The sequence below is a fragment of the Colobus angolensis genome, unplaced genomic scaffold (assembly GCF_000951035.1).
Source record: "Colobus angolensis palliatus isolate OR3802 unplaced genomic scaffold, Cang.pa_1.0 Scaffold23, whole genome shotgun sequence".
Taxonomy (NCBI): Eukaryota; Metazoa; Chordata; class Mammalia; order Primates; family Cercopithecidae; genus Colobus; species Colobus angolensis.
Window position 1 is genome coordinate 17,988,529 of NW_012115488.1, and position 9,281 is coordinate 17,997,809.

Here is a 9,281-nt window from a genome sequence, read left to right on the forward strand (position 1 = left end):
GTTCCCACCATACCCTATAGATTTTCTGGCACATTTCTTCATGTGGATATTGTTTCCCATTAGACTGTAAACCACATGAGGGCAGACCCTGGTAGACAGCAGGTGCTCACCGTATGTTTGTTAAGCAAAGGTACAAATCATATCATATTCTAAACACACTTAAGAAACAGATAAGTAACTGTAATGCTTATGTTTTGACTTCAATTGTTCTCCAAGTGCACTAATAAGCAATTATCTATTTATTGCATTTTCAGAAGAGTCCTTAAGTTTCTAAATGAGTATTTTGATATATAAGTCAGTGTACTGAACTTAAATGACCTGGGGACGTAATCTTTAAAGAAATTACAGGAATGTGCTTATAACATTTAGGGGCCTTTTATTTTAACGGAGACCTCATTCTCTCTTTTAAACATGATACATTGCCCAGATGACTAAAGTAATAAAATATGAGGAGAGTGAAAATGAAAACAGAATTTCTATGCAAAGAGAACTGGACAGTATCTAATTTGTATATGAAATCAGCTGATATAATTTGGACAATATAAACACACTAAATTAATATTTAGGACAGTAGTTCAAGTCAAATGAGACCAATAGTATGAGTGAATTATTCTGAGGTCAAATGTAAATGAATACTGGCTGGGCATGGTGGCTCACGCCTGTAATTCCAGCACTTTAGGAGGCCTAGGTGAGTGGATCACTTGAGGTCAGGAGTTCGAGACCAGCCTGGCCAACATGGTGAACCCCCTGTCTCTACTAAAAATACAAAAAATTTGCCTGGTGTGGTGGCAGGCGCCTGTAATCCCAGATACTCAGGAGGCTGAAGCAGGAGAATTGCTTGATCCTGGTAGGTGGAGGTTGCAGTGAGCTGAGATTATGCCACTGCACTCCAGTCTGGGAGGTGCGGGCACCTCCTTATTCTCCTGACCTGTCTCATTGTTACCGTCTACATTGGTTGTATAAGGTTACATGGATAAGTTCTTTAGTGGTGATTTCTGAGATTTTAGTGTACCAGTCACCCAAGCAGTGTACATTGTACCCAATATATGTGTCTTTTTTTGGTACAGGTGCTTTTTGTACCTTGACTATATGAGGGAAACTGAGTTAAAACACTCGTGTAACTTCTGCCTGCTCTTCTCCTATCCAACTAATTGATAAAATATGAAGATTGAGATCTGAATTGAAGTCCAATCTCTACTTAGTAGTAACATCATCTTGGGAAAGTTTCTTACTGCCTGAAGAATAGTGTCCGCTTTTGCAAAATGAGATTACATCTCTTTACAGGGTATTTGTGAGAGGCAAATAGTAGAATGCACATTAAAATAGTAAGTAAACTGCAAAACACTCTGCAAATGTGAGTTTAGTGTTATAAATCTGTGCTACACAGTAGGGCATGGGCTGTGTCTTTTATATCTCTAACTTTCCAGTATTTTTCTTTCAATGGTGGTGTTGGTGGGTAGACCTCATCTGTTTCCTCATGCTGAGAGACAGAATGTGAATACAGGATACATCATGTTCCAGTTCACTTACTGGGTAACTTTTGGGATACGGGTCTCTCAGCAGAGTCAAATTTTCTGTGTAACTGAGGATTTAATTTTTTAATTATAAACATTTTTCACAATATTTCTTGATGGAAGTATTAAAAATATATATTTAATGGAGGAGCAAGTGAAGAAGGAGCAATAAATTTTGTATTGTGAATAGAAGGAAATAAAAATACGTTCTGGCTCTACTTTATTGCCTTATAAATGTTAATAGCTTTCCATTTTATTGTTAATTCAGGCACATTATTATTAATACTAGTTAACTCTGCTATAACACTCTGATGACTTCAGAGAATATGCTGCATATTGAATTACTTCCTTTTACATCAAATAATTCCAAGTTGTTTTGATGTTTGAAATTTGATTTTTTTTTGAGACGGAGTCTCGCTCTGTCGCCCAGGCTGGAGCGCAGTGGCCGGATCTCAGCTCACTGCAAGCTTCGCCTTCCGGGTTTACGCCATTCTCCTGCCTCAGCCTCCCCAGTAGCTGGGACTACAGGCGCCCGCCACCTTGCCCGGCTAGTTTTTTGTATTTTTTTAGTAGAGACGGGGTTTCACCGGGTTAGCCAGGATGGTTTTAATAGTTTTTATTTCTTCCTCTGCTGTGGCTTCTCTTTGCTATGGGAAATACTAACTCACTGTTTTGTCTTCTCTACTTGCTGCTTTCTTGCACAAGTCAAGGGAGAGCCTCTGTAGTCCAAATAAGCTAATTATCTGTAGGCCTCTATTGGCACGGGTCAAGGGGACATTCTGGGACTTTGAGGACCCACAGGAAGACCTCCAACTTCCCCCAACCCCATTATACTTTCACAGCCTTATCCCCACAATGTGTCTTCAGACAGTCAGGACAAATAATCAGGTCAAAAAGCCAACATCTTCTAGGTCATCACTAGTATCCTAAACTTTAATCCTCTTTTGGCCCCATCTGTCACATCTGCCCCATTTTCTGAATCTCCTCCAATATGCCCTCTGGAAGTTATGTTCAGTGAAAGAATCAAAGCTTGTCCGGAGCAGAAAGAGTGGATATCAGCTCAGACTGAAAAGAGCAAAGAGCATCACAGACATTAATCAGGCTGGGAGGTCAGACAAGGATGCAGACAGCTCCAAAGTTAACAGGATATAGTAATTCTGCAGAGGTCACGCAGCAACTGTAAAATGCCACCAGGATCCCTGCTTTGAATGATCACTGCTGTTTCACCCATGACATTCTAGATCTACTTTGCTACAGTCATCTATTACTGAGGATACCCAGTTGCTAAGCCACCCATGCCTCATGACAGCACCGATTCCCTAGTTAATTCTTGCTTTTCTAATTCTATCATAGAAACAGCAAGGGAACCCAGAACTGATTCCCACTTCTCTTAGGCCCTTCTTACAATCCTTCAACAGAAACCCAAACCTCACAAAACATGCTTTTCTCTTCCCTTTTGTTGAAAGCTGCATTCCACGTTTCCTCTGGGGTGCCTTTCCTCATGGCATCAAACCAATAAATCTGATTTTGTCAGACTATAAGCTTTTTCCTTCTGGTCATTGCCTGATTAAGCTTTAACACCAATCACTGGGAAATTCCTTTTTGTCACTGAATGCTTTTCTGAACATAGCATTAATGTCATGTTCTAATTGAAGCTGAACACTTCTGCTGCTGCTGCAAACCTATCAAGTGGTGGCTTTATTTTCTTTCATGCATCTTATACCACTGGCCAGATGGAGTACATGAGTTCTTTGCTGCTTCTAGATCACTCTTTTTTCTTCTTCCTACAAGTGACACACTTTGAATATTATCATATGACTATATTTTGTCCCCTACTCTTCATTGTTGCAATCGTCTATTGCCACCGTCTGCCTCACACCACTCCATAACTTTCATTCCCTGAAAATTTTAACTCCTGGCTCACTGACACTCTTTATAACAATACTGCCATAACAATTCTTGATATTTTCAGCATCTGCATAGATGATACTTTCAATACCCTGGCCTCTCAGTTTTTCTTTTTTCAGAATTTATTTTAATTTAATGTTTTTGATGTGAATGGTGAACGTCCTTAGTTTCTTTACCTTTTCTTCTCCATTAATTTTTGTCCTCAACCAACCCTAAATCATTTACTCCCAAGACTGTATCTTAGGCTTTGTCAGTATATACAATTTAAATATCTCCATAATCTCAATTTCAAACACTCCTCTCTGAATACTACCTTCTATTTTTCAGCTCATAGTTCCTAACACCCCAACTCTCACAATCTACCAAGCCTACCGGGTATGATTCTCCCAGCATTTTAATGCCTATCACTACCTTCATGTCCTCAATTCCCTCACTGTTTCTTAGTCTTAAGTTACCTGGTTTATCATTATAATGAGTTCTTACTTGAATTTGAAAAACAAAACAATAATGTTGTTTAAATCAAACTCTCCCCTAGCCCTGTCTGTATAGCTGAACATGGCTGGAGTAAAACACACAAAAAAAAGCAATCTGATTTCATTTTATTTTATGTTTTTAGCTCGAAAAATGATTTCTAAAGTTTTCATAAAATACATATAACATAAAATTTATTATTTTCACCATTTTTAACTGTGCAGTTCCTTAGCACTAAGTGCATTAATGCTGTGAGATCATCACCACTATCCATCTCGAAAACTTTATCTTCTTAAACTGAACTTCATACCCATTAAACAGTAACTCCTCATTTCTCTCTCCTTTCAACCACTGACAATCACCATTCTATTTTCTGTCTATAAATCTGATTACTCTAGGTACCTCATATGAGGGGAATCATATAGTGTTTGTCCCTTTTTGACTGGGTGTTTCATTTGGCATACTGTCTTCAAGGTTTATCCATGTTATATAGCAGTTGTCAGAATTTCATTCTTTTTAAAGGCCGTATGTGAAATGCCATATTTTGTTTATCCATTCACAATTTCATTTGAAATTTAGGATCAGTTTTCTCTACTGGACCCTCAATACTGCCAGATTGTCTCACTCCATTCCCATGTCTATTTTACTTTCTCCCTTTTATGGTCTATTATTTTATATCTAATTCTGTTTTTTTTTAAACTCACTAAACTTCACTCTGAGTGATTGATCTTGCATTCTATGTAACTGAGAAATTAGATGCAATCAAGGGAGAACTTCTAGAACATTCCACTGCTGTATGTACCTACCAACAAATACTAGCAGCTGCATTCTCCCTCTCTTTGCACCAGCTCTAGTTTCTTTTTCTTATTACTCAAGGTCATTGCTCTAACAAGTGTCCTCTCTTTCTCCTACACCATCTTGTTTCCTCATCTACTAGGTCTTTGCCATCAGTACACAATATACAGGAACTTTTCTCATCTTGAAAACAGTAACAACAATGACAAAACTCTTCCTGACTTTCTTTCCTTTCTACTACCATCACTTTCTTTCCTTTCCTTTGCAATGAAACTTGCTGAAAACATTTTCTATATTTGCTGCCTCAGTTTCTCTTGATTATAATCTGTCTTTTGCTCCTACCACTTCAATGAAACATCTCTTATCAAGGTCACCAATGATGTCCAAATAGTTAAATCCAATGGACACTCTCAAGTTTCACGTTACTTGACCCTTTGAAAACATTTTGTGACAGTGATTGCTCCCTTCTCTGTGATACCTTTTTTTTTTTTTTTTTGGCTTGGCTTTCTATACAACTTATTCTGTTTTTATCTCCTATCCCATTAAACTGTTTTTGTTAGTCCTATTTGCTGCTTTTTAAAAATTTCTCTGATTCCTAAGTGATAGAGACCCCTCTATCATATCTGAATAATAGGAGGCCCTCTGTCATATCTAAATGATTGAGGTCTCAGTCCTTGATCTCTTTAATTTCTATATTCACTTAACTCCTAAGAAGTCTTAAAGATCTTAGTGAGTCTTATGATTACATGCTAATAATAATCTAATAACTACCAAATTAGCATTTTCAGGATGGTCTTTGCCTGAATTCCAGATTTATATATTCAATTGGCTACTTAAAATCTCTACTTATGTGTCTAATGGTTATCTCAAACTTATGTTCCAAATGGAGCTCCTGATATTCTTTCCCCAAACCTACTACTTTCATAATCTTTCTCATCTTAGTAAACTACGATTGCATTCTTCTAGTTGCGGAAGTAAAAAATCTTGGAATCATCTTTGATAGTTCCCTCTCTCTTACAGTCTATATCCAATCTGTCAAGATATCTTATTAGCTGTGCTTCAAACTCTAATGATAATCTGACCACTTTACATAGCTTCTCATTTTACTTCCGGTATGACTTAAATGTTACTTACTCAGTAGACGTCAAGATAGGACTCTCTGGAACCCTCACCTCCAACCATGATAGTCTCTATCCCCTTTTCCTGTGCTGCTGTTCTTCTTTAGCCCTCATTGCTATTTATCATACTGCATATTTTATGTACTTTTTAAATTGTCTGAATCCCTCTCAAGAAAACAAATGTCTTGGGAGTGAGAATTTTTGTTTTGTTTACTATTGTATCCCCAATGTTTAAACCAGTGCCTGACATATACTTGGAATTTAATAAATATTTGATGAATGAATGAATAAAAGAAATTGGTACTGAGAATTTTAAAAGGTGGCATATTTAGAGCTATGTGCGTAACAGGAACAAAGAAGCCCTTGGTTACCATCTCCATGGTTCTCCTGTGAGCGAAGTTTTAGTTTTATGAAGTAGCAGCCTAATAACAGCAGAAACAACTGAGTACCAATTATGTGCAGAAACTATCCCACATGTTTTATTCACTTCTTATTTATGCCATACAACCATGAGAAATAGCGGTTATTATCTCTCTTTTACAGATAAGCCTAAACAGCTTGTTCAAAATCACCTTGCTAGCAGGTGATTGTGCTGGATTTAAAAATCAGTTCCATTTGACCCCAAAGTTCAACATTTTTTTAAAAACTATAATTACGTGGGTTACTTTTTGGCTCTTCATTGATGTTTTGGCTAATGGGGGTATTAATGTAAGCAATAAACTAGGCAGAAAAACGGAATGATATACCATTAAGCCTATTGAGTTCAGCATTTCCTTTATTGTGAAAACTTTAGTATAATGCAATTTTAATACTATCTTTATTTGTGGGAAAATCTGAATAGCCAAAATGTAGGGCAAGCATTGTTCTCATTTTTAATTGAAAATTAAAGGTTACCCTGTATCAAAAGTTACGTGCATGTAGCATTAAAAACAAGTGGACTTGACCTCTTTTAGTGTAATATTTAGTTGTTAAAAATGGAATTTTATTTAGTTTGAACATTTCTCTTACATTTAGGAGGCAATAAAAAAGCCCCCCTGCAGCTAATTTAATAACAGAGAATTCTCATGGATGTAATGCAAATATCTGCTGTGAGGCAAACTCACTTCATATTGTTTATTTAATTCTGCATTCATTTAACTGAATTGCACTGTAATGGGATGCAGGGACCCTAACAATGGAAGAGAAAATTGGATAGGTGCATGTGAGAGAAAATTAGTGAGCATATTCTGAATAGACACTGTGATTTTTGTTTTGAGCTTTGTAATGCATTCACTTTGGGAACATAATAAGCAACATAGATTTCACTTAATTTTCCAGATGTAATTTGGAAGAATTTTTTTCTTTTAACACGTTTTTAGTTATGGAATAAAATATGTTGATAGATTAACATACTTTCTAGCTTAAAACTTCAGTTTCTAGGTTAAAGAAAATGTTCACGCTAAGTTACACATAGTTGAGTGATTCAATTAACTAAGGATAATCTTCATTTTGTTTATTTTATGAACAATGGACATAATGAAATCCAGGCTAGATTTCACCTTCTGGGCTCAATATCTCAACTTCCTGAGAAGCTGGAACTACAGGTGCACCCCACAGTACCTGGCTTATAGCGAAACTTTGGTGAGGTGAGATATGGGAAATCACTTTATAAATTAGAATTCTTATATAAATATAAAATGATAGTGGTTTTGCTACTATTCTTATGGTTTAAAGGGATTATTAAATACTTTATCAACTTTGTATTTTCTTCAAAAAATTGATGGTTTTGGATTATAACATTCAACTTTTTGATTTTTTTTTTAGTTAGTGCAGAATTTCCTGAAGTATAAGGTAAGCCACTGATGAACTTACACTATAGTACTGGTAACTGAGCAACATCATAACCCTTATTCATATTCTATTTTCTTTTTCACCATTTTATTTTGTTACTAAAATAACATTGATATTTACATTTTATTATTTTTTTGTGTTTATAAACATGTCAATAGTACACATTTCAGTGAATATATCTTTGTATCTTTGTATATTTGTATAATATCTCTTTGTATATTTGTATAATTTTATGCCAAATTTTCTCATTGAAATGGTATCTCACTTAAAAAACTTTTGCCCAGAACCTTTCTGAGTTAAAATGGCATCCACTTTCTGTAGCTTCTCCCAAATTCTTCATTGCGATAATTTTAAATCTACAAGAGGTTCATCTGAATGTCACATGCCACAATGCATGGAAGTGCTAAAATATAACTTATATGCCAAAAAAGAAAAAGAAAAAAGTACATTTTTCTATCAGTAATTTCTAATTTAATTGTATTGTGGTCAGAATTGTATGAACTGTGTCTTTGGTTTTATGGCCCAAAATATGGTCTATATTAGTTAATGTTCCGTTTGACTTAATAAGAATATATATTCTGCTATTGTTGGGTGGAGTGTTTTGTAAATATCAGTTAGGTCAAGCTGGCTGATAGTGTTCAAGTTTTATATCTATATTATTTTTCTAGGACTTCTATAACAGAGCACCACAAACAGTATCTTTAACTGATGCTAGGGTTTTGTCAGGGCTGTTTCCTTTGAAGATACTAGGGAAGGATGTGTTTCAGGCTTCTCTCCTAGCTTTTGGTAATTCCTTCTCTTTCGGCATCATAACTCCAAATTTCACATGGTGTTATCCTTGTGTGTATGTCTCTGTGTCCAAATTTCCTCTTTTTAAAATCCAATCCAGTCATACTAGCTTAGGAGTCTATTCTACTCCAGTATGACCTCAACATAACTAATAACATCTGTAATGATCTTATTTCCAAATAAGGTCACATTCTGAAACATTGAGGGGTAGGATTTCACCATATACATTTTTGGAAACATAATTCAACCCATAACAACATTCTTATGACAGTGCAATCAAACTGGAACTCAGGATTAAGAAACTCATTCAAAAGCGCTCAACTACATGGAAACTGAACAACCTGCTCCTGAATGACTGCTGGGTACATAACGAAATGAAGGTAGAAATAAAGATGCTCTTTGAAACCAATGAAAACAAAGATACAACATACCAGAATCTCTGGGACACATTTAAAGCAATGTGTAGAGGGAAATTTATATACGAAATGCCCACAAGAGAAAGCAGGAAAGATCTAAAATTGACACCCTAACATCACAATTAAAAGAACTAGAGCAACAAGAGCAAACACATTCAAAAGCTAGCAGGAGGCAAGAAATAACTAAGATCAGAGCAGAACTGAAGGAGATGGAGACACAAAAAACCCTTCAAAAAATCAATGAATCCAGGAGCTGGTTTTTTGAAAAGATCAACAAAGTTGGTAGACTGCTAGCAAGATTAATAAAGAAGAAAAGAGAGAAGAATTAAATAGATGCAATAAAAAATAATAAAGGGGATATCACCACCTATCCCACAGAAATACAAACTACCAACAGAGCATACTATAAACACCTCTATGCAAATAAACTAGGAAACCTA